The sequence below is a fragment of the Pelodiscus sinensis genome, chromosome 2 (assembly GCF_049634645.1).
Source record: "Pelodiscus sinensis isolate JC-2024 chromosome 2, ASM4963464v1, whole genome shotgun sequence".
Lineage (NCBI taxonomy): Eukaryota > Metazoa > Chordata > Testudines > Trionychidae > Pelodiscus > Pelodiscus sinensis.
Window position 1 is genome coordinate 174,729,718 of NC_134712.1, and position 25,089 is coordinate 174,754,806.

A 25,089-nucleotide genomic window follows, 5' to 3' on the forward strand; every position below is an offset into this window, starting at 1 on the left:
AATAGCAGTTGGATTTCCCATTAACAGTGGTTGTTTAGGTTAGTTCTCTAGTCTGCCTGCTGCAGGGGTGGAGGAATAGCCCATGCAGGTGCACAGGAGCCCATCTTACTCAGAGTCCAGGTGCACGGGTGGCTCTAGGCAGGACTCATTAGTGAAGTTGAAGCCACAGAAATGAGGCCCAGATGTGCATTGCCCACCTGGCTGAGAGGCACCCAGGCCCCACTCCACCTGCCAGACCCTCCTGCCACAACTAGCAGCAACTTCTCTCAGCTCCAGAGACCGAACAGAAGCCTTGATCAAGCAGGGAGGGGCAAGGATTTAGGTAGGACATGAGGAGCGAGCCAGGCTGTTCTCCTTCTGTGAACTAGCCAGAATCTGTAGTGTCAGGGAAGCAACATGGCAGGTGTGTGTGTGTGTGTCCACCACTTTAACGGGAGCACCTGACCAGTGCGCTCCTGCCCACTGCAGATGGTGTTGGCAACTCCCACCCAGAAAGCCCAGGGACGGGAGGGGGAACATGACTGGGCTGGGAGTGGGGTTTAAGCTGGAGGTGGAATGGGGGAGGTGGGCAGCAAGCCTGTACGTGGGGTACACAGGACAAGAGGGAAGAGCTGGGCTAGCCGGGGGGTGGAGAGGGTCTGGATGTGGAGGTGCAAATGAAGGGGAATGGAATGTTCTGAAGCATTGCAGAGTTGAATTGGTATGCTCCATGTGAACCAGTGTTACACTCACCACAATTTGAGGGAGGTGACAGCTTTCTGTCTTTCCACCACTGAGTAGTGGTACAATAGTCTCACAATTTCCATCTATGTATACTACACTATGACAAGTTTTTTCTTCATAAATGCATCATAGGCTTATACATGCTTTAGCCCTACCCAGCAAAATACTGAAGAGTGCTCTTAAGTTTACACACGGGAGTAATGCTGCTGAAGTGAAAGGGACATGGTTCATGTTTTACATTAAGCATGTTTTATGTCCTTTGCTGACTCCAGTGCACAGTTCTCAACAGCTCTCGGGATAAAACTGCAAGAGGCTGGGGCTAATAGACTAGAATTAGCTCCAACTGTTTGAGAGCTTTTCTTCTGTGACCTTGTCTGCACTCCTGGCAACACACAAGGCGCGTGTAGCTCCACACTGCAGGGAAATGCAGGTTGTAGCCACACTTGGGTGCGTAGCTCCGTGCAGCAGGGAGCCAGCAGAGTCTTTCCCAGCCAGAGACCTTCCTCGCTACTGGAGTCTCTCTGAAGCAGGGAAAGGCTCCAGGAGTAGGGCGACAGAACATTATGCTGCTAACAGCAGCAATGCAGACATCAGATACACTTCTTGGGTGTGTGAAGAGATATGTAGGTGACATACCCTAAGGCTCCAGTATGCATCCTACACAGTTCCTGGTGCCAGAACTACACTGCTATTTATAGCTGTGCTAGGGAGGCAAGCATGAAGTGTTACCTACCAGCTCTTTCCTCTTGGGGAACCCAGGCATAGTATCCAGCCTGAGTCATGAAAGACCTCCCTCTCCCACCCCACCCGCTTCTGCTTGAACTCAAGCTGTTCAGAAGACAGACTTACAAAAAGCCATCAAAAGGGAGGGGAAAGACACACAAACCCCTCTGGAAACACCCCTAGCCACATTTGCATTAAAGATGGGACAGAAAGGGATCTCCATTAGCATACAGAATGGAGAGCAGAAAGTCCTAGGCAGGAACTGCACTGAACTCTGGGACACAAAGCAGGGAAGCACTACCTGATGGGAAAATCCTTGCTCTAGATGCTAACAAACCCAGGCCTGCGTGCACCCAGCTCAGCAGTTATTAGACCAATTATAGTAATAAATTATTTATCGGTACAGCACGGCATGGATACAAATATCTACCCACAGATGTGGATATCCACAGATCAACACTGGGCTCTGCAAGGTTCGATTCCCAAAGCCACTGTGGCCAACAGAAAGGAAAATGGCCCCTTTGTGCCCAGAAACCAGAGTCCCATGCTCTCAGCTCCTTCTGGCCACGCGGCTGTACTACCGCCAGCCCTGCTGCCAGCTGCGGCATCTCTTGTCTGGGGTCGTGCAGCTCTGTTGGAGAGGGTTCAATCACAAGCAGCACACTGATAGAATCATCAACACTCCGCCCCTCAGCAGAATAACCCTAATAAATGAGCATTCCCTAAAACAATGGGCAAACTTGGTAACAGCAAAGTATGTCCTCTACATGCGGTCATAAGCATGGCTTATGAAGAGTAGGAATTGCTTCTGTTTGTGTTCCAGGGGTTCAACCTTCTATAATCACAAATGATATAGCTAATGTTGTTATTAACAAAAGCCATATTTTTATCTCTTTTGCACATGCAGCATGTGCAGATTTTAACATCAGATGTGTTTTATTTATTCCTTCTGGTGAACATTTCACATAATCTTTACATGGGATTCTGTAAGCCCTTCTATTTAGATCAGAAGCATTTCAAGTCCTGCAATATGCTGCTGTGTTTCCACGGTACGTGCAGCAAGAAACGGGCACAGCGACCTATATGGCATGTGACTATTACTGCCTAAAGAGAAGGTTTTAATGATGTCTTGAGCCAGATTCCTGATTCCCTACATGCTTTATAGTGCAGCAAAATGAGCAGCCTCTAGGCAACCCCATGACAGGTTAGAAATGAGAAATTTTAAGGGCTATTAAACTTTCTAAAAATGTTCCCAGTGGATCAGCATAAACTCACTTAGTGCCTGTATTTCTGTAATTGTGATACAGTGGGAACATTCACAGTGTTCAATGGCTTATCCAAGGAACTAATACTTCCAGCTCTGTGGTATGCCAGTGGGAGTATGTTAAACCTGTGATGCATGGGGAAAAAGGTAGAGTGGAATGGTAGCTGAAGACCTGCAGCAGGTGTTCGGTTTATGCAGCCTATTCTTCTTTGGGGGTAGATTTACACAGAGGATTTGGGCATCTAACTGCAACTTCTGGTATTCCATGCCCTGCCTCACCGGCAGCAAGATCCAGTCTCAATGCTCAGAGGCCAGCTAAGAACATACCTACCAGTGATACTGTGCACAAAATACAGTGGTGGGGTTTCTCGCCCTTACACCCAATAACCTAGGGGCTGGGGTACTCACATGGGATGTGGGAAATTCAGCTCCATGTCGCTCCTCTGCCTGATTCAGGGGAGGAACTTTGAGACTCCTAGGTGAGCACCGTCTCCATTGTGCTACAGGAAGCATTCTAGGAAGAGAATCTCTCCTATCAAAGCTATTCAACTTTGTAAGAAATGCTTAAATAGTCACTGGGAAAGGGTAAGAATGACTATATGAAATGAGTATGTTCACCCAGTGGAAAGGAATGGGTGAACAGTACAGAGACAGGACATAGCTCTAATTCTGTCTATTTCCTAGGCCTTTGAGTTTTGTTGAACTTTTGGAAAGAGAAGACATCCATAAACTCTCTGTATTCTCCCTCCCCCCCCCTCACATTTTTCTGTTGTAATGGTACAAGATACAAAATTAATGCATTGAGAAGCTGACTACAACTAGCAAGACTAAAAAACAGAATTTGTTGGTGCCTCTGTAAGTGCATATTGCAAAGCTCAGACAGACAATCTTGTTATCTATTATTATTTATATTGTCATGGTGCCAGGGAGCCCGTCACAAAGGGACCATAAAGCCATCTTAACTGCAAGTGAAGGGTTCCCTCACATAGCAAAGCAGGCAACATCAGCTCTAGACAACCCCATCTGCCAGGAGCTGTAGAGGAAGTATGGCAGGCTAAGTGGGAAATAAAGCATAGCAGGAATCACTAGCTGGGAGTGGGTTAGCCCCTGGAGGGCTGCCACCACTGTATTTACATGCACCTCCACAGGTACAGGTGCTTGCAGCTTCCCATTGGCCGTGGCTCACTGCTCCAGACCAATGGGAGCTGCGGGAAGTGTCATGGATTGGGACACTACTTCCCTCAGCTCCTATAGGAGGAGAATGACCACGTGCGGTCAACGGGAGTTGCAATCGCTTGTACCTGCAGAGGCACTGGTGAATACAGCCACAGTAGCTGCCCGCCAGGGACTAACCTGGTCAAACCGGGTCTGGCTCATGGGCTGGTATTTTCTAATCACTGCTCTAGCTGGTAATACAGTTTATTTGAGCCATTGGCAACCAGGTACAACCCTGAGTAAACATATTTAAAACAGCTTTAAATTGTGCCAGAGGCTGACCCAACTCCTGTCCTGCTCACCCATCCACAGCAGCAAAGGTGACAACGCTAGCCATGTGCCTCTGTCACTGTTTACTTCTCTTTTACACACACACACACACACACACACACACACACACCCCCTGCACTTTAAAACCCTTTCAGATTCCCAAGTTAACTTTTCAAGCAGACACCTTTACAAAGTGATAGAAGTGGCTACAGTGATTGGGTCTTTCTTGGGAGAACTATGTTTTTCCTACTCAGAACTTCCGGACACCTTATCTCATTGGTAATAGGCAGAACTCTTCCAAAGAGACCACCAGTATGGTGGACACTGTTGCTTTATCCAGTTATTACACCAGCTTAGTCACAAGTGCATCCAGGTCATTTGATTTTTATCGATGCAGCCTCAAGCTTGTCAGTCAGAGATGTTTTTGAGTGAAATCTGTATGTTTTTCTACAAAGCGATTCTGAAAGCCCTCAGAGCTTTCATGGGAAAAGAGAGAGAAATAAGATGCCTACTACAATGAACCCTACAATACAGATTTTTTTTTCCAGCAAAAGCAGTATTATCTAATTGTTATAGCAAAGGATTGGAAGTCAAGAGATCAGGGTTTTAATAGATTACCTCTATGCCTCACTTATTAAGTAATAATAGCTAAGAAGATTAATAATACATCCTAGCATACCAGGAATGTTGTGAGGCTTAATCAATGAATATACATGAAGAATTTCAAAACCTTTGGATGCAGGTGCTATTGTGACAGCAGACATTCGGACCAGCACACACAGGATTAAACAAGGGACTGACAGATCTAAAACCTGAGCTGCTGCAACTTGATCCAAAGCTCCAAGTTTACAGACTCCTATCACCTGGGGAATCAGGCACAGAGGGAAAAGGCACATCCACCAATAGGTTACACTGTATTGGGGCGCTCAGAAGCACTTTTTAAGTTGTAGTTTTACAAGTAGTACCCAGAATGGTATTGGCTGTAAGTTTTTAGGAAGGTTTATGAAACTTTAGTCCTAAGATTATTCTCTTTAAAGTCCAGCAATTTTTTTTTTGCGGGGGGGGGGGGGAGATGGGGAGGCTTCTACTGATGGGAAACACAAAGAGTAACAATCTCTCCAGAAGAATATGACATGAGTATGTGTATACCCCTACATATATTCAGGGACCACAGGGCCTTTTTAAAACACATGAACTATGATTGCCCTTCTATTTTCCCTTTCACACTAGCCCATTTCCATTTCAGAACCACTTAAATGCTATCCACAAAATATTCTTAACACAAACAATGGATCCTCATTTACTAAGTCCTAATTAAGAAAACAATTAAAGGAAAATGAACTAACTTTTACCAGTTTCCTTTGGCCTTTTTGAGCCATAAATTAGCAGAGTCTTGCCTGTATGGAGTTATTAAGACTGCACACATGAGAAGTTACATAGGTGCATTAATGTTTGTAGGACAGGGCCTGTCATGATGTATCAGTTCTGCTGAAATAAGAAAGCAAAAACCCAGGAAGAGCTAAGAACACTTACCAGCTGGAAGACAAGCACATGCAGTCAGCAGCATTCTCTTACAAGTTGGCCTGTTAACAATTTCAGCTGCTTGTCTCTGCCACAGTTAGAGAACCAGGCACTAGAAAAGCCTTCTGGGATACAGTTCCCATAAGAGGCCAACCCAGCACTGGGGAAAGACAGAGGAGAATTAGTTAGAGATGAAGGTGCTGGTAGAGAAGGGGCTGTTTCTGCAGCATGATTATTGCTACACTCACTCAAGGCACCTGGAAGAGATCAGTAAGGGGATCAGCCTCACCCTTTGAAGAATGCTTATTTAATGTATTTGAGGCAGCAGTGTATATTTAGCATTTTCACACAGTAAAAATACTAACAATGCTCAGACGGCCCCACCTCATTGCTATAGGGACTGTGCAAACGTATAGTAAATTACAGTCCTTGCCAAAACCTTTTCATTCTAAAAGTAGAGATAACCTTTAGTAAATCACTTAATTTATCCACTCCCCTTGCCCATATACACCTTTTGTCTGTCTCATCTATTGGTTTGTATGCTTTTTGAGGCAGGGTATGTTTCTTACTATATGTGTGTACCCACAGGGCTCTGGCTTAGTTACTCTCCTGAGGCTAAAGAAATACAAATGACTAGTAATAATACAGAAACTCTATGGCAGAAACTAATCTAAATCTGCTCAAAACTAGGTCAGTGTATGAACCATAAGACCATCCTTCTTTAAAAAAAAGTCTCAAAACCATTACAATGTCCATAAACAACCAGAAACAATTTGATTTGTAGTAGTAAGGAAAATCGAGGGTAGGCTATTGAGTAAGAAAAAGCTTGAGTCACACAGAGACACCTTGAGTGTTTTGAAGTGTCAAGTGTGGACTGGGAAGAATGGATTTGAAAAGACAGAAAAAGCCTGACTCAAAAATCTATGTCACTGGCAAATGGGAATTAAACTCTAATTACCAGTCTGACATGTTTCAAAAATTAAAAAACATTCTCTGCAACTGTCATAGTGTCAAAACAATTATTTGCATGCATGAGCAGATGTCAGATATTGTAGAGGCGTATATGTACTTGCAAATTTAAACAGAAAATTTTCTAAAATTGGAGGTATAATCTGTTACCCTAATTGCAACATATACACAAAACTTGGGTGGAAGGAAAAGTGCTGATTTAGTCTTTCTATTTTTTTCTCACACAAAAGCTGACTCCTGAGCACAAATGCACCGAAGTAAAATAGAGAGTCAACCACATCTTTAGACAGATCCAAAAAGCTCCCTGTTTTCCAGCCTCATCTTTGAATTCTATCATTTTCTCTTCTGTCCTGTTACTGTTATTTGCAAACTGGAAGAGTATAATGTATTTTATTGTATTTGTATTGTACGTTATGGTAATAACAGTAATTGTACTGATAATATATAATGCCTCTGATACAGAAAGATCCCAGATACTTTATAAATATAGGCCCGGTATTTGCAAACAATTCTCAAGCATGGATGGTTATTGGGTTGTTGGTTTTTTATCCAGTAGCATTCAAAATGTGTTTTCCATCCAAAACCCATTATCTCTCCCCGTAAGATCTGATGATCTAAAGACTGACATATAAGCAAACCAAGAGGGTAGAAGGAGCAATTACATATACAAATATGATGTAAATTACTTCTCAATTGGTTTTTCAAGTGTGATGCTGTAGGGATCATGACAGAAATGAGTCTTCAGGGTCTTCACAGATTTGTTCTGGAATTTTTTTTGTAATGCACCCTCGCCCAAGTACAGGTTATAGAATTAGACCATTAAAGTAAATAAGGTGACACTGTTTAACCAAATATTGATATGTAACCATCTCTAGGAAGGATCTCAATAACTGTTTAAGAGCATATGGCTACACTAAGGGCATAAATTATAAGCGAATTTGAGGTTAGTAAAACTGTATTCCCTTACTACTATCATGTAAAAAATCCCAAGTGAGTTATTCTTTATTTGTTTTATGACTTTTTTTGCACCTCATAAAGAACAATTGGCAAGGTTAAGTTAAGCAACTAAATTCAAAGGAGTTCAATATGGTCTCCTCTACTTTTCCATTGAGGAGACCTTTGTCTGGTATAACCTAATGTAACTCCATAGAAGTCAATGGAGCTATGCCACTTTACACCAGTACAAGATCTGCCCTAATGTGTGTACTGACCAGTTAATAAGTTGTCAAATAATGATTTGCAATGAAAGATTCTGCATTACTATTTTTCTGGTATGGTATGTTATGGTGGCAGCAACCTCTCCAACAAGAGCATGCATATGAGAATCCAGAATTCCATACTACACTGCAGCAACACATTAGGATGATGGAACAAATTCAGAAAAGCACTTAAAGACATGCTTAAATTTGAGCTCATATTTAAGTCTCATTGGTGTCAATGAGACTTAGGCACATGCTTACGGATGTTTTCCTGAACTGGAGCTTGTGTTTCTTCCAGTGTTCACATCAATGTCTCTGCACTATAAAGCCTTCACTTTTCATTATAATTTTCTCAGGTTATAGCGACATTTGATTAGCTGGCTCTGCTGCTGCAGCAGCAGCTTGTCAAAGTTAGACTGAGGATGAGCCTCTGTGATTTAATTAAGTTGAGAAAGAAATCTACTCTCAGAGTTGAACGTTATTATTATCTGAGAGTTCGTCAAACAAGAAGGATTTTATCATCTAATGGAAACAAAAACAGTTTTGTCCATAGTGCTTATTTATTATGCATGTAATAACTATATTTTTATTTTGCTATCACATTCAGTTTGAGCAAACTAGTAGGGATGATGATAATTTCTCAAGGGATCTTTTTGGAAAAAAAATTATTTATAAACAAATGTGAATGATATAAAGTATATTTTTATTTATTAAGTGCAATGACTTGCTTTCCATTCAGAAGATATGGAATTAGAATAAATGAGAACCCTGGGGAGTTTGCATTCAATGAAGCTAATGACTAACACTTTGGTCATGTTTTCTGTTATATAATAATATACCCTATAGCCTTTTGGACTAATCAAGTAAAAGAAGGGGATTTATGTACCAATGTGCTTTAAGACAAGGGGTTTAGCAGATTCCCAAACTAATTTCATTTGACATTCAAAGCTATCTGATTGCAATATCTGAGCACTTCTAACCACATTTGTATTCAGCATGTGGCAATCCGAGTTTTGTAATGCTTTGATGTTGACTAATACGTGATGTTGGGTTTTTTTTCCTTTCCTGCAGTGCTGATTGATTTCATATAACCCAGGAAAAAAACACTAAGAGTACATTCCAATTTGCTAGCATTATAAAGTCCCAGAGTCACTGGCATACTGTGGGCTGGTATGTGGTATTTGGGGACCTGATATTCAAGAGGAAGAAATAGAAATCTTATTGTATATTAATGACTAGCAATTTCCCTCTAGTGTAAATTTTGCTAGGATGGTGCAAAAGTCACTAGTGTAATATATTCAGAGGACAAAAAAAATCTAATGTAAATATATTTCTAAGAATGTTTTATTTGTCATCATTTTATTTTTATTAATAGGATATGATGTGGTTTCGCCCTAACCCAAGGGCCAGGATTCCTGAATGACACAAAGGTAGTGGTAACATACACATAATCCTCCTCTTTCCCCATCACCCTTCCTGTTTGTCCTCCTCACTTTTCAGTACTTTTATACTAACTGTATATAGGCCACATTCTGCTTTAAAACTTAACTGCAGAGGAAGCTAGCAGCTTGGGCTATTTATATTTGAATGATGGGCATTTTTGCAGCCGAGTAAATTGAGTTAGAGGGGACCTATGACAAAGATGAATACAAGAGTGTGCCACTTGTAGATGCCACTCACCCTTGGAATGAATCCCCAAACATGAAGGATTTTAAATTTCCAATAGCCATTCCACTGTGTTTAGGACCATCTAGTTCTTTGCTGTCCACAAAAGTTGCCACAGGCAGATTACATGAATATATTACTAATTCACGTATGCTTTAATATAGTGTTTCTACTTCTTTGTAGGATTTTAACAAGATCATCAAAGAGCCTTCTCTTGCAATCACACACACAAATAAATGTTAGTTCTGTTATGTTACTGCTCCACCAATAACTTCCACCTGACATTTATTCCGAACAATGCCCTCACATGGTTAATCTAGTAAAACAACAAGAAGCAAAAAAATTCCAGAAGCAGCCTAACAAGCACTGTTTATGACATTTCACTGTTCATACCCTCGGCTTGCCACAACCCAGCACCATAAGCACTGCTAGCCCTTGCTGTGAGATGTGTTGCCCTCACAAGCCTTCAGCAACTAGAAGATGGTTTTGGATGTGAACCTATAGGTAATAAACATAATATGTCTCAGAGAAGTAGCCATGTTAGTCTGCAACTTAAAAAAAAATAACATAAAAACAAGTGGTCCTGTAGCACTTTAGAGACTAAAAATAAAATATAGATAGTATACGGGCACAACCCACTTCTTCAGATGACATGAATTCTGAAGAAGTCGGTTGTGCCCACGAAAGCTCATGATACTATCTCTATTTTATTGTTAGTTATTAAGGTGCTACAGGACTTGGGATGTAATAGTGTAGTTGATTAACTGATAAGCAAAAGCTTATAGGTTAATGCTATAGGCTACGTACACTCCCTCCCCCACACCAGTACATTTTTTAGTAGGCTGGCCAGCAGCCCAGCTCACACCGGGTCCAGGACCTATCCCTGCTGCAGCTCTGCATTTAAAGTGTATTGGGAGCCAGGTGAGCAGGCAGCCCAGCACAGTTCCTGCTTATGTTGGGTCCAGGAGCTTAGCCCTCCACCCCAGACAAGGGCTGCTGCCACCCCATGCTCCTGCATCTGTATCACAGGCAGCAGTGTGGGGCAACAGATCCATGAGGGGAGCTGGTTTTTAAACTGGCTCCCCTTGTGGACCAGCTCCCTCCTGGTAACCCACACTGCTGCCTCTGATAAAGAGGCAGCAGCGTGGAGTGGCAAGGGAGAGGGACTGAAGTTCACTGGCTGCCAGCCACACTTCTAGGGACTATAGAATAGTCAAGTAACCGATAAGAATTCATGAGATTAATCGACTATTCAATTAACATGATATTTAACATCCCTATTCAGGACCATTCATTTTCAAAAATTTTTTAATATAAGTAAGAACCATGCAGTACTGAACTGCTTTGAACCAAACACATGGAAAGGAATTTACCGTTTTAGATGGGGGGGGTAAAAGTGACAACTAGAGGACTAGATCTTGTTTACTCTCTTGTGCATGCCTTGCTCGTGTGAATAGTCCCACTTCAATGGAACTGCTCACGTGGATCTCATAAGGTTTGCCAGATCCAGTCCTACCAGACAGTTAAGGAACTTGGAGATAAAATTGCTCAGTGGTTCTCCACTCTGGCTACCTTTTAAAAAGCAAGCTAATAAATTCTCCTTAATTTGTATGTTATGCTGCTTTCTCCCCCACTCTTCCAAAATGCAGCACCATGGAGGTTGCTAAGCAACGTTCTTGCTAGGGTCTCAGTATCCATCAGAGAAATGCTACATTCTTCTTTCACTCCCTGCTCCATCTTAGAATTGAGGAGGGTGTCAATCAAAGAACATCCATAAATGCTGCCTTCTCAGAAAGGAAACAGAGGCCTTGACAGCTGGCAAAGAAATAGGCTACTATTTTTATATAACTAACTGCTTTTGAGAGAGAGAGATTTTGTAGTTGGTGAAATGGGAGGTCTTTGGCAGGTATTTAGTATGGATTTTTGGTTTAAAGGATTTGGATTGGGTGTTTGTTTGTTTTTTGTTTTGTTTTTTTGGTTGGTTGGTTAGTTGGTTGGTTTTGTTTTTCCTTGACACTCTTCTCCTGAGTTACACAATAGTCTAGTGCTCTCTCTAATGCAGAAAGAAAACATTTTAAAGCTATTAAACTAAATGAGAAGGGAGGAAAAAGTCAAACAACTATTTGCTACCACTCCTGTTTATCTAGTGGCCTGAACTAAAATAAGATTAAGGGGTTTCAAACCCATCAGTCTTATGTGAAGCTATAATTAAAATAGGCACTATTTCCTAGGAAGTGTGCTCATGATGCATTTCCATGTGTTGTGTGTGCATGTGAGATACAATCTATCAGAGGGATCAGCTCAGCACGGTTCAGACCTAATTATTTTTCTACCTATGCTGTTATAATTAAAGTTGGGTGAATAATTCATAATGAATAATTTATTTGATTAATTTCACCTTTTTCTCTTATCAATAGCTGTCCACAGGCTGTGGAATTCTAGCATTTATTCATAATTCAAAATTTCTTCAGTGATTAATTCTTGGTCTGCAGATCAAGCAACAACTGCAAATCGAAAATACAATTCAAAATTTATGCTGTGGTATGACATTCTGCTGGTATGGTTCACAAGTACAGGCAGTCCCCGAGTTACGCAGATCCGACTTATGTCGGATCCGCAGTTACGAACGGGGTTTTTCTCGCCCTGGAGGATGGGAGTGGCGGGACGCCCAGATGCGCCAGGGTCCCGCCGCCTGCGTCCTCCGGGGCAAGAAAAGCTGCTCCGCGTCTCCCTGGTCTGCTGGGAGGGGGGGGGGGCGCAGCTAGTGTCCCTCCCCCCCCCCCCCCAGCAGACCAGGCTTTTCTCCGGATGCCTGGGGTAGAGTAGCTGGGGCGCTGCCGATTGGTCCCGTAGCGCCGCTCTGGGCGCTACTGGACCAACCCAGCAGCACCCCAGCTGCTCTGCCCCAGGCGTCCCCAAGTCAGCCGCTACTGAAACTGACCAGCGGCTGACTACAGGAAGCCCGAGGCAGAGTTGCTCTGCCCCGGGCTTCCTGGAATCAGCCGCTGATCAGTTTCAGCAGCAGCTTACTTGGGGATGCCTGAGGTTCTTAAATTTAATCTGTATGTAAGAACTGGCATCCAGATTCAGCCTGTTGAAACTGATCAGTGGCTGATTTCAGGAAGCCCGGGGCAGAGCAACTCTGCCTCGGACTTCTTGTAGTCAGCCGCTGGTCAGTTTCAGCAGCGGCTGAATCTGGATGCCAGTTCCGACTTACATACAGATTCAACTTAAGAACAAACCTACAGTCCCTATCTTGTACGTAACCCGGGGACTGCCTGTACTCTGGGAAGTGCTTTGGTTTCCTTCTTTGGGTGATCAGCCAATGAGGTACTGGTTGCAAATGTAGGGGGGGTGTTTTGTTTTGTTTTACAAATTAATATGCATGTTGATATTTTCTTATGGTGAATAATCACATTAGTTCATGGAAAGTGAACATAAAAATGTAGCAAACAGCTGAATCTAAATTTGCTTTCAAATAGTTATAAAATAATTTGTCCTCTATTGTTTGCTCAAGTAAAAAAATCACACCAGACATTGTTGATACAACCCCTCTAATGCCTACCTCAATGTCAGTTAGACCTCTATCTGAAGTTGTCTATTTTATTAGGATCACCAGCTGGGGGTTATTACACATGCTCTTACACGTTCTTTTTGTTTTTTAGCATCTGACCAGTTTTTAGTCTTGGAAGACAATGCTGTGTTACTTTGGGTGGTGGTGGTGGGGGGGGGGGTTATGTTGTTTTTCTGATAGATCTTTGAGGGAAAGTAGCAACAGAGATTTGTCTGCCTTAACCTAACTAAAATCAATTATTGCAAAGGAGTTCTTGTTTCGGCTATGTGCCTGAAAAGATAATTCCTGTGTATTCTTTGTAACTACTTCTGTTCTAAAAGTGGTGCTTATGTGTAAATAAAGTCACACTAAGCATACACCCAGAAAAAACTTAAAAAACAACAAATAGCCTGGTAGCACTTTAAAGACTAACAAAATATGTAGATGGTATCATGAGCTTTCATGGGCACAGCCCACTTCTTCAGATGACGAAAGCTCATGATACCATCTACATATTTTGTTAGTCTTTTAAGTGCTACCAGACTATTTGTTGTTTTTTAAGTTTATCCTGTACAGACTAACTCGCCTACCCCTCTGAAGCTTATCTACCCAGAGTCTGTCTCATGGATTTCTCCTCCAGCAGGAAGCCAATCTGCAAAGCCCAAGGCATCTTATCCTGCTTAGCACAGGGAGCCACAATATCTAGTACATAATGACAGAATTATATAATAACTAATATCATGAATACCAAACAGTGAAGGTTCCCAAACTCTAGTCCATGGATCATTGGTAGTCTATAGGAAGTTACTTAGCCACAGAGGACTTCATATTGGAGTCAATAGGAGTATTTTCATAGACTTCAATGGGCTTTCGATCAGGCCCATAATATTAAAAAAACTCATCTAGCTCTAGCATATGTCTTGTTTAGACATATTAGTTATTTTAAAGCATGAAAAACTATGGCCAACTGGGTGGCCTAGAAGTATGGCTCATCATGAGTGTGATGACATGAGAATTTTCTGTAATATTTTTATGAACGCTTTGCATGGCAGGGACTGACCTAATTAGGAATTGCTACCCAGTGGATGCAAAAGGATTCAAAATCTGCTTTGGGCACAGAGCTGGAAACATGAGGTAATTGTGTCATATATCTGTCTGTTTGGGTAGGAATGAGTAGTTAAAGGCCTGGCTGACACCCACTCATATTAATAGAGGAGGCAAAGCCACTGGAAATCCCAACCAGACAACTGACACCTAAAAATGGGAAGCTCCAGTGGATGAACATGAGAACACAAGAGGAGGAAGCCAAGGGATGGAGAAGACACAGATGTCTAGGATAAGAGCTGGCTTCTAGAGAGACAAAAAAACTCAGTTGGGAATGGGAGAGAGAGACTGGGAGAGGAAACCAAGATGGTCTCATAGCATCTTGGCTCAGGGAAGTATGGTCTATGTCTTTGACTTTGCTTCTCTGTGCTAACCTAAGGACTTCCTGATTATATGTTCCAGTTAGCTAATAAACCCGACTTTTTTATGAAAAGGTTGCCTAGTGTCACTACACATACTGGCAGAGAGGCAATCAAATTGGAAGAAGGCAAAAATTCTCTGAAAAAAAGAGTATCCCAATTGACTCACTGAGCAGAGCTCACAGTATGAAGCAGGAGTGCTGGAGGCTTAGTCTCTGAAGCATTGTGACCACGTGGCCAACCCTAAAAGAAGAGCAGGGCCCTTTGTAGGTCTGTCACACTGAAAGAACTCCAAGGAACTATTTAAAGGCTGAGGAGTGACACCCAACCATGTGGGTCCATAACAATTGCCATACAGGAGATATAGGTTCACTCTTTGACTTGGACTCTTGTCCCAGGTTCCAGAAATTCTGTGGTGACAGAGGGCCCAATTCACCATCACCTTACGTTCGGTATAGTCATTTGCATGATTACAAAGTGGGTGAAAAATATGAACAGATCCAAATGGTAGCATTTCACAGACATACGCATCATGCTGACCTAAATGTGTACACAAGGGCTGTGTCTACACTGGCAAGTTATTCTGGAAAATCAGCCGCTTTTCCAGAGGCCCTGATTTCAGAGATTCAACGTGTAGTAAATAAAAGGTCCAGTTTCCATTTGTTAGCTGGTAATCTTGTCTGTAATAATCAGCTGCAATAGTCTTACTTTGGAAAGAAAATAAAATGTGATTCAAATACTACTGAATGGTAAATGAAGTTCAGAATTAAAATAGTTTCACCTATTGAAAGAAAAAGGAATTTTGGGTGTCTCCGAATTATTTGGAGCTCTTAAAATAAATTTGTAATTTCAGAGTAGTACTTCAGTTGTGACATGGAATAAGGAGTTAGAAAAGTCAGCATCTCTTCCTGCCTCCATCACAGATCTGTTGAATAAACTTAGTCAAATCACTTAGGCCCTGAATCTGCAAGCATTTAGGCACAGAGGTTATGTCTACACTGTCATAAAATGCTCTTGACTGGCCCATATTGGCTGACTCAGGCTTGCAGCTCTCGGGCTGCTGGGATCATAGAATCATAGAATAATAGGACTGGAAGGGACCTCAAGAAGTCATCGAGTCCAGCCCCCCGCCCTCAAGGCAGGACCAAGCTCCACCTACACCATCCCTGAGAGATGTCTATCTAACCTGTTCTTAAATATCTCCAGAGAGGGAGATTCCACCACCTCCCTTGGCAATTTATTCCAATATTTGACCACCCTGACAGTTAGGAATTTTTTCCTAATGTCCAATCTAAACCTCCCTTGCTGCACTTTAAGCCCATTACTCCTTGTCCTGTCCTCAGAAACCAAGAGGAACAAATTTTCTCCTTCCTCCTTGTGACACCCTTTTAGATATTTGAAAACCGCTATCATGTCCCCCCTTAATCTTCTTTTTTCCAAACTAAACAAGCCCAGTTCATGAAGCCTGGCTTCATAGGTCATGTTCTCTAGACCTTTAATCATTCTTGTCGCTCTTCTCTGTACCCTTTCCAATTTCTCCACATCTGGGATGTAAAAATGTCTACAGTGCAGCACATGTTCAGGGTTTGAACTCTGGCTCAAGTCTAATTCCCTTACTATCTACACCACAAATTATATTAAACCAAGACATGGCATTAAGGTTCCAGGACCCCAGGAAAGTGGAGGGTGAAAGCCTCAGTCAAGCCAGGACCCAACGTTCCAGCCCTTTTGTTTTGTAGTATAGACAGGATACCACTGGGTTTGTGTACTGGGTGTATGCCAAAAATATTCCACAATCCCACAGACCCTCTTTATTTGTCCCCTGGACAGTCAAGTGTGATGGAGAGTCAAGTTTTCCCTCACTGCATCACGAACAAAGGACTAGCACAGTCCTGGGATGGTTGGACTCAGACCTGTATAATGCAGTGTTGATGCTGGATCCCTATGTTGGGGCTCAGGACTCAATCATTGCTAACCTGGGGTTACAAATGAGTGTCAATACTCAAGCCTTAGGTTAACAAACCCAGGGTCTGAAAACCTGCAAAGAGTTCTAACAAGCTGGGTAGTGTAGCTACACCCTTACTTGCAACAGTTAAGCATATGTTATCCCATTAGTGTACATGTTGCCAGGGGCAAAGCCTGAATCTCTCTGAGCCAAATTGTGCCCCCCTCAAAATCCACTTATGGAAAGGGCCCTTTGTGTGTGCATCTCGCCCACTACATAATCTCACAGCCACACCTCCACAATATCATCTTCTTCCCAAGAACTCGAAGAAGGTGTTCTGTGGGGCTGGGAAATAAGGAGGCAGGGCCAGGCAGGTTGCAATGGGGTGGGGGCAATACTCATATTGGAGAAGACTCAGAGATTGGACAGTAAAGATTTCCTCTAAGGGTGATTCAAAAGGCAATGTCCAAGAGAAGTCTCTTCTACAAAACTTCCTTACAGCCCTGCACAGAGAGTGCTATGGGCCCAAATTTAAAATGAATGGTTTGGTTCTCTTCGGTGGATTCTCCCGGGATCTTTGCAGTTTGTCAGCAGCTTCCACAGCTCACCTCATAAGGAGAAAATCTCTTCCTCCCAGGACAGACCAATCAGGGAAAATCAGGGGGAGGCCTGGCTGGGGCAGAGGAGCTGCTTTCTTGCCAGCCCCAAGTGCAGAAGGAATTAACCCCCCTCTCCCCTCCAGCAGCTGCGCTGGGACAGCAGCTCCTCCTGCTCTGCTAGGGTCCTGCGGCGCAAGCAGGGGCGGAAATGTGGCCAGAACTTGCTGCAGCTCCCGGGTACTGCTGCTGGGGCGCTGGGAAGGGGCAGCAAGGGCCAGCCACAGGCCAGATGGGGGGGACCACCCACAGCCATGGGAGACTCGGTGTTTAACAGGAAGCCAACGCTTCATTACGCGGGTGACTTCACATGGAACAGCATGTCGGGGCACAGTGTTCGGCTGAAGTCGGTTCCCCTTCAAAGCTTTTCAGAGTTGGAACGTGCCCGATTGCAGAAAGTAGCTTTTTATCAGTTGCAGCAAGACTGTGACCTAGGTTGTCAGATTATTATTCCCAAAGACAGACAGATAGAAGAGAGAGCACAAGAAAAGAAAACCAACTAGCACAGTAGCCAGTGGCCTACCTTTATGTCAATTTTTTTGCAAGTGTCACAGAAAGGGAGAGGTACAAGATGGACAAAAGAGGAAAAAAAATCCTTAAGAAAGAAATAGGACTCATTAGGGGAGAAAAAAAATAAAGACAAAGAATTTGTATCCCATGTCTTTTGGAATGCCCATGTCCCAAGTGATTGCTAATGACCGAGCCTACAAACTCAAGCAGGATTCTCACAGAAAAGAGCAGGATGTGTCAGACTTTTTAGCCTCTCTATTACAATTTGGAATTAAAAGACAGAACAAAAAATTCTCAAGCAGTAACTCATCTCTTAGCTCGACCTCGGAAACTCCAAATGAATCCACTTCCCCTAACACACCAGAGCCAGCACCATGTGCCAGAAGAAGGGGCGCAATGTCTGTAGACTCTATCACAGATCTTCATGACAATCACTCCCAACTGCTGGAAGCGCTACAACTCTTTTTGCCAGCAGAAGTTCAAAGCAAGAAAGAAAAGACAAGGGATAAGAAACTAAGTCTGACCCCTATTTACAGACAACTTTCTCGGCTTGTAGATAGCTGCTGCCAGCATTTAGAAAAACATGGTCTTCAGACAGTGGGAATATTCAGAGTTGGAAGCTCAAAAAAGAGAGTAAGACAGTTACGGGAAGAGTTTGACCAAGGTGTAGATGTTGTGCTAGAAGAACAACACAGCATCCAAGATGTTGCTGCTTTATTAAAGGAATTTCTATGAGACATGCCAGATCCACTTCTCACCAAAGAACTTTACACCACCTTCATCAACACTCTCTTATTAGAGCCAGATGAACAACTAAGCACCTTACAGCTTCTTATTTACCTTCTACTTCCCTGAAACTGTGACAACCTACACAGACTCCGGCAGTACCTCTCTACAGTGGCTAGCCATGCAGAAGACAGCACAGACAAAGATGGCTAGGAGGTTACTGGGAACAAAATGACATCACTGAACCTGGCCATTATATTTGGGCCTAACCTGTTGCACAAGCAAATGTCTACAGACAAAGAACTCAGAGTTCAGCTCGAGCTGAGGAGAGTACTGCAAACATTGCCATTGCACAAAGGATGATTGAAAACTATTAAACCCTTTTCATGGTTCCCCCAACCTTCAAAATGAAGTGTTAATTAGTTTATTACAGATGGACCCGGATGTTGTGGACTATTTGCTGAGAAGGAAAGCTTCCCAGCCAACAAGCCCTGAGATGCTGCAGTCAGAAGGTTCATACTCTATGGGAGGGAGACATTCTTCCACAGACTCCAACAAAGCCTCAAGTGGAGATGTCTTCCCTTATGACAACAACTCGCCAGTACTGTCTGAACACTCACTGACAGCAATGCAAGAAGATATTGCCCTCAGTTCAGATAAGCTAGACAAGGTATCTGAACAGTACATGTTGGTTGGCCATTTGCAGTCTAAATCAAGAGAAAATTCGCCTGGATCATGGGCTGGGAAAGATGTTCCAGAAGTTCATTTCAATATCTGGGGCACCTGATACTCTTAACTAGGGAAGAGGACTGTCAGCAAGGTTCTTCCCACATAGTTTCTTTCCCACAACATCCATGAGATGGATTCTAGCCACAGCATTTTGATCCCATTCTAATCATTCCCAGAGTTTAGGGACTTGATCAGCCTACTGTGGCAATACGGCTCTGCTGTTGATCCAGATCCAAACTTCCTAAAAGTTTGGGAGTGTTCCAATCCAGAGAGCTCCTCAAATACTACCTAAGATGAGGATCAATTCTTGCCTGCCTGTTCTTCTTTGGGCCACCTGACAACTCTCTTGGTGATGTCAAGAGACATCAGAGTTGTCTATCTACATTAACCTCCCTGCTCTTCCTTATCAACCAGCAGGGGATGATGATTTATACAGGATATTGACATCTCCCTTCCCCAATGAAAGCAATGACAGTTACCAGTCCTCCTTATACTATATCCTGTTTGTCTACAGCCCTGTAGTCTGTATTTTAAGTTATGTCTCATGCTGACAAAATCACCTTCCCTGCTATCCACCAACCTTCTTAACTCTATAATCTTTAGAAACTAAAACCCAAGCAACAGCAGCAACCAGAACAACAGAAATTGGGTACAGATTCACTTTCCAGTAGCTTTCCAATTATATATATATATATATATATATATATATAATTCCAAATTCCGTTCAAACAAAGGCACATGCTTTTGTGGCTATTTGACTAATAAAAAAGACCGTAAGATAGCAGTCAAAAATAAGTGCAGTAATAATGAAGGAATATTTCCAGCCTGGCACTTAATTTAAAATTGCCAAGATTAGCATATGTGCTCTTCTTTGGCCACACTAGGAGTTCAGACTTCTCTCTTTCTCTGCATCTTTTTGTGTGTGTGTGTGCTGTTCTCACACCTGCAGCTGATAATCATATGCAGTTCCAAATGAGCTGAGAAAATGAAAATTACCTTCAAAAAGAAGGAAAGTGCATTTGACATCCCTCTTGTTCCAGCACTTGTGAGACTCTGATATAATTACCACTGTGAGCGTGCAGGCAGATGGCAAACTCGGCAGCACCTTGTATTCAGTCAGCAAGACACTGCAGAAATGTTCTCAGTAACATTTTGTTCAAGATGTCTCAACGCACAAATGTAAAAACTGGCAACCAGATAGAAGTACTGATTATTAGTTAGCCTGAAATAATGAGCATATTACACCCCCGCTGGTCTACACTGCCACACAGTTACAGAGCCCTGACTATAGTTTATGTTACATAGCTGCATGTGGTCAGCTCCGAGCAACATGTATCCAAACACTAAGGCTATGTCTACATTGGCATGATCTTGCACAAATACTCTTTAACGCAAGAGTTCTTGCGTTAAAGTATTTGCACAAGAGAGCGTCTACACTGGTATTTTAACCATCGGGCTTTCTTGCGCAAGAAATTCATGTTGCCTGTCTATACTGGCCTCTTGCACAAGAACAGTTGCGCAAGAGGGCTTATTCCTGAGCAGGAGCATCATAGTTCTTGTGCAAGAAGCACTGATTTCACACATTAGAACTTCAGTGTTCTTGCGCAAGAACTCCCCGCCAGTGTAGACAGGCAAAATGTTTTTGCGCAAAAGCGACCGCTTTGGCGCAAGATCGCGCCAATGTAGACACAGCCTAAGATAGAAGAAACAATCAACCTTTAAATTAAAAGTGAAACAAGTCAAAAAGAAAGAGCTAGATCCAGCCCTGAGTTACACCAGCAAAAATTAGAAGTAGCTCCACAGACATCATGGGAATAAATGCCAGCAGAATTTTGCCTAATTATGTCAGACAATGTAGGGTCACCATCTCACTACAACTCTTGGTTACCACCTGTGTGAGCACCATTGGGAAGCTCATGTAGCATCGGGGGACATGGCAAGATTGAATCAAGTACATACCTAAATGCCATTGAGATTTGTTTTTACTTTTAAAGAATTAACAAGGTCCTTGAGCTGGGTCCCCTAATGAAAGGGGTGTGTTCTTGGAAGCTGTGCCAATCAGGAGGAATGGGGCCCACTGCTCACATGGCTGGGAAACACTGCAGAATGAGCTCCATGATCCTACTCCAATAATAGATGCAGTCAGTTAGGCAAGGGTCAGCCACATTCAAGACCAAATCTGATCTCTCTTCCCATTCCACCCTACCCCGCCTCATTACTTCAGAAGAATTCATATATGTACACGAGCTTTAATTTTAAATGTACTTGATGAAATATGGAAAGCTTCCAAAATAGTTCGGATTTTAACATAGAGTGGGGCTGTTTGTACATATGTTCAGCACTTTGAACATGAATGGATGGACGGATCCCCAACCAGTCAAAATCAAAATAGCTCCAGTGAAGTCATTGGTACTGTGGTGATTTACACCAGTTGAGGATTTGACCTATACACTGATACATAAATGGTATTATTATGTGCAAGACTACCCTGTCTGAACCAGGAGATCTTCAATGATATAAAAATGAAAAAAAAAAAGAATCCTACAAAAAGCGGAAGCTAGGTCAAATTACAAAGTTTGAATAAAAACAAACAACACATGTAAGGGCAAAAGTAGAAAAGCCAAGGCACAAAACGAGCTCAAAGTAGCTAGAGACATAAAGGGTAACAAGAAAATATTAGAAGCAAGAGGAAGACCAGAGACAGGATAGGCCCCTTACTCAATAAAAAGGAAAAAAAAACAGTAACAGAAAATGTGGAAATGGCAGAAATGCTTAATGACATTTTTGTTTTAGTTTTCACCCAGAAGGTTGTTGAAAATTGGACACTTAGTCAATGCCAGTGAAAATGGGGTAAGGTCAGAAGTTAAAAATTACTTATATATATTACTTATATTACATATTATAATTCAAAATGATCTGGATGTACTGGAGAAATGGTCTGAGGCAAACAGGATGAAGTTCAATAGGGACAAATGCAAAGTACTCCACTTAGGAATGAACAATCAGTTGCACACACACAAAATGAAAAATGGCTGTCTAGGAAGGAGTACTGCAGAAAGTGACCTGCGGGTCATAATAGACCACAAGCTAAACATGAGTCAACAGAGTAAAACTCTTGCAAAAAACAAACAAACAAACAAACATAATTCTGGGATATATTAGCAAGAGTCTTGTAAGCAAGACACAAGAAGTAATTCTTCTGCATTACTCAGCATTGATTAGGCGTTAGATGGAGTATTGTATCCAGTTCTGGGTGCCACATTTCAGGAAAGATGTGGACAACCTGGAAAAAGCCAAGAGAAAAGCAATAAAAATTATTAAAAATCTAGAAAACATGACCCATGAGGGAAGAAATCACTGGGTTTGTTTAGGCTAGAAAAGAGAAGATTGAAAGGAAAGAGAATAGTTGTCAAGTACCTAAAAGCTTATTACAAGGAGAAGGGAGAAAAATTATTCTCCATAACCTTTCAATGATAGGGCAAGAAGCAATGAGCCCAAAGTACAGCAAGGGAAGTTTAGGTTGGACATTCCTAACTGTCAGGATGGTTAAGCACTGGATTAATTTGTGTAGGGAGCTTGTGGAATCTCCATCATTGGAGATTTTAAGAGCAAGTTAGACAAACTCCTGCACTCATCCTGGTCCAGATAGTGGTTGGTCCAGCCACGAGTGCAGGGAACTGCATTTAATTACCTCTCAAGATTCCTTCCAGTTCTATTATTCTATGATTATATGATTATGGTAGAATAATTTTTATTGTTTGTTAATTATGTATACTTGTATAATGCTAGATCTTTAAAAACCATAACATGAGATTTGTGTTTTTTCAATCAATATGTAATTCTAAATATAAGAAGTAAAGCCCCTGTTCTGATCACAGTTATGCAACTGTAAATCAAGATTATCTCTACTGAAGTCAATACATTTTCACCAATTAAAAAAAGCGATGTAAGTGAAATCAGAATCAGGTCCACTATTTCTGAAAAGTGTAAAGTAGGATTTTGATAATTCAGCCAGCTCATTCAGAGAAAAAATCATGTTTCCCTCCCATTTTATCATCTCTTCTTATTTTCAAATTAGAAAAATCCTCACAATATCCTAGTATTTTACATATAGAGCCAAATTCTGCTCTCAGTTGTACCAGTGTGAATCCAGAGTAACTAATGTTTAAAATTGATGCTGTCTCAGATGGAATAACTGAAAACAGAATGCAATTCATAGTTCATATACTGAGAGAGAAAAGTTCTGCTTAAGTGAACAAAGTTCTTAAAATGAGGCCTTTAGCATGTTAGAAATTCTGTTTCCTGCCTCAGTTGCCTATTTAACTGTAAAAGAGTAAGCACGCTGTGTCGACTATGGTTTTGTTGATTTTGTAGTGGAGTTGGCTTTCATTCTTGAACATTCTTGTCTCTTTCTCACTCTGTTTCTCAGGTTGCTTGGTTGTGAATGAGTTTGCATAGAAATACAGTAGCAATTTAATTTTGATTGACAAGTAATGCTGTACTGTTGAGAACATACTGAGACAGCAATAGTAATGATACTGTGTTTGACACCAACACCTTCAACAATGCGCTTTACATGCAAATGTATCCTCTACTGCAAATATCAGCTTCAGTGCAGCCAGGAAGTGAGGCTGGTAAACAATGATATGTGCACCTAGCTTTTTTACTTCAAGTGGTATTGCCAATTAACATGAGGTACTTAACACATGTGTAAAGGCTAGCATAGATACTTGCTAAGCATTTGTTCCAAGATGCAAACATGTATGCTTGTTCCAAGGCTAAGATCTTGTCTTCACTATTTAAAAAAGAAAAAGGTGAGTTTTATCCCTTGACTATCTCAAGGTTAAAAAAAAAAGTGAAAAGAAACACTTGACTTTTACTCTGAGGTAAACCAGGCAATGTGAGCCCTCTGCCCTTGCCTGGGTTTGACCTTCCCTAGTTTATCTCAAGGTAAAATTAAAGCACCTTGTCTTGGTTATGTTTTTCCTAGGGTTAGCCAGAATGCAGGAGTGCCATTTGGTGAAAAAATGTCAGTGTTTTAGCATTTGGTTTTGTTCACACACACCCACACATCAGAACCTTCCAAAGTTTTTCATGAAAAATGAGAGAAAAAAACAGACAGACAGATCCCAGAATAGTCAATAATGGTGAGCACACTCAATCAGGGTGTGGAAGACACAGATCACAGAGCATGGTTTTGCACCTGACCACTGCTGATTATTCTGGGCGCTCTCACATTTTTCTCTCTTTTTTTTTTTTTTTTACCAGAAATTCCACCTTGGACCTGAGAAAACTTCCCAATGAAAGTATGTATCAAAATTGATACATTTCCACAAAAAGTGTCAGTTTCAACAAATTGCCATTTTCAGATTTTAAAAAAAAGTCAAAAAAATCTTTACCTGTTCTAGTTTTCATCTCAGGATAGCTCATACACATTAGTTCCCCAAAGGTTAAAAAACACACCTTTGTTTAGCAGGGAAGACAATGCCTCAGCTTACACGTTGACACAACACCTCTGGGAAATGTCCACACCAGCTTTTACCAATATATTAACTATCTTGAGTTAATTGGAATCAAAATGTCTAGTACAGAGAAACCTTTGTGACTCAGCAAGGATGGCTGCCACTATATGAGAATGTCAGTCCCTTGTCCTGATAACTTTGATATTTGTCAAGGGAGGGCAGCTGTTATTAGTTTTCTGTCAGTTCAATATCAATTTATTTGTGTATGTAATGGAAAGCAGACAGCAAAGAAACAGAGAGTTTGCAAAACTGAATATATAGTGCAGTAACCTAGATAAATTTAGAGTACAGGTTAGGACAAACCAAAATTTCTGGCATAAACAAAAGCTCATTAGCACATAAGGAATATACAGTCTATACCTCAGCCAGAGGTCACTAGAATAACATAGGAGAAACTAACAGAGGGAAAAAAGTTTCTGCAATTTAACAAGCTTTG

General features: G+C 41.8%; 1 long non-coding RNA gene and 1 pseudogene across 2 annotated transcripts in view; one reads left to right on the forward strand and one right to left on the reverse strand.

Moving 5' to 3' along the window:
• LOC112545969 (uncharacterized) overlaps nucleotides 1-5,927 on the reverse strand; it is a 406,153-nt gene extending 400,226 nt beyond the window's left edge. For both annotated transcript variants that reach the window (XR_012901069.1, XR_012901068.1), the window contains exon 1: nucleotides 5,729-5,927. This is a non-coding gene — a long non-coding RNA (uncharacterized LOC112545969). The remainder of the gene's footprint in view (nucleotides 1-5,728) is intronic.
• An 11,493-nt stretch (nucleotides 5,928-17,420) lies between these two features.
• LOC102462515 (rho GTPase-activating protein 6-like) lies at nucleotides 17,421-19,189 on the forward strand (annotated as a pseudogene).
• Nucleotides 19,190-25,089: the final 5,900 nt, after the last annotated feature.